The sequence below is a fragment of the Macaca fascicularis genome, chromosome 4, assembly GCF_037993035.2.
Source record: "Macaca fascicularis isolate 582-1 chromosome 4, T2T-MFA8v1.1".
NCBI classification, from domain to species: domain Eukaryota; kingdom Metazoa; phylum Chordata; class Mammalia; order Primates; family Cercopithecidae; genus Macaca; species Macaca fascicularis.
This window is the reverse complement of record NC_088378.1, coordinates 75,205,498-75,206,854: the sequence shown is the minus strand read 5'-3', so window position 1 is coordinate 75,206,854 and position 1,357 is coordinate 75,205,498. Positions and strand designations below refer to the sequence as shown.

General features: G+C 49.4%; 1 pseudogene; it reads left to right on the top strand.

Annotated features, from left to right (window-relative positions):
* The first annotated feature begins 318 nt into the window (after window positions 1-318).
* LOC102115618 (peroxiredoxin-2 pseudogene) lies at window positions 319-866 on the top strand (annotated as a pseudogene).
* The last annotated feature ends 491 nt before the right edge of the window (window positions 867-1,357 follow it).

Below are 1,357 nucleotides of genomic sequence, written 5' to 3'. Positions count from 1 at the left end.
ACTGTATGATTTCACTTATGTGTGGTGCTTGTAATAGTCAGATTCATAGAATTTGATATTAGAATTATGGTTCCCAGAGGCTGGGAGGAAAGGGGAATGGGGAGTTATTGTTTAATGGGTATAGAGTTTCAGTTTTGCAAAATGAAAAAAGTTCTGAAGATGGATAGTAGTGATAATTATATAACATTATGAATGTACTTAACACCACTGAATTTTACCTGTAAATGATGGTTAAGATGGCCAGTTTTGGTGCTGAGAACGTGGGTCCACGCGTCTGGTTGCCCCTAAGTCCAGCCTTAGCCCACACAGCTTTCAGTCATGGCCTCTGTAATCGCGTGCATGGGATAGTCCGCCCCTGACTTCAACGCCACCGCGGTGGTGGATGGCACTTTCAAAGAAGTGAAGCTGTCGGACTTCAAAGAGAAGTACGTAGTCCTCTTTTTCTACCCTCTGCACTTCACTTTTGTGTGCCCCACGGAGATCATCACGTTCAGCGACCATGCTGAGGACTTCTGCAAGCTGGGCTGCCAAGTGCTGGGCATCTCAGTGGACTCTCAGTTCACCCACCTGGCTTGGATCAACAACCCCCAGAGGGAGGGAGGCTTGGGCCCTCTGAACATTCCCCTGCTTGCTAACATGACCAGAGGCTTGTCTGAGGATTGTGCCGTGCTGAAAACAGATGCGGGCATTGTGTCCTTCCCAGATCACTGTTAATGATTTGCCTGTGGGACGCTCTGCAGCTGGTCCAGGCCTTCCAGTACACAGAAGAGCACGCGGAAGTTTGTGCCGCTGGCTGGAAGCCTGCCAGTGACACGATTAAGCCCAACGTGGATGACAGCAAGGAGTATTTCTCCAAACGCAATTAGGCTGGCTGAGGGATAGTGAGCTTGTGCCCTTACCTAGGTGCCTGTGCTGGCTGCCCACCAGTGCTGTCACCTGGGTGCCCACCAGTGCTGTCACCTGGGTGCCCTGTGCTGACCCAGGAAAGGCCTGATCTGCCCCTCCAAAGTCCACAATCTGGGACCCTGGAAGGCTAGGCCAAGGCCTTCGCAGGCCTCCACCTGGGAGCTGGTGAATAATGATGCTCTCCTCCAAACCCACCCAGCTGCACACAGGCCTAGAGTTGACCAATAAAGTGTAAGGGACAGAAAAAAAAAGGTCGATATTCTGTTATGTATGTTTTACTATAATTTTAAATATGTTCCTTGGTCTTTGGTTTCTAATTCCAAGATGCCGTGATGCAATAGATACAGTTTAAAAAGTCAAAATGAACCTTTTTTGTTGTTGTTGAGATGGAGTCTCTCTCTGCTGCCCATGCTGGAGTGCAGTGGCGGGATCTCGGCTCACTACAAGCTCC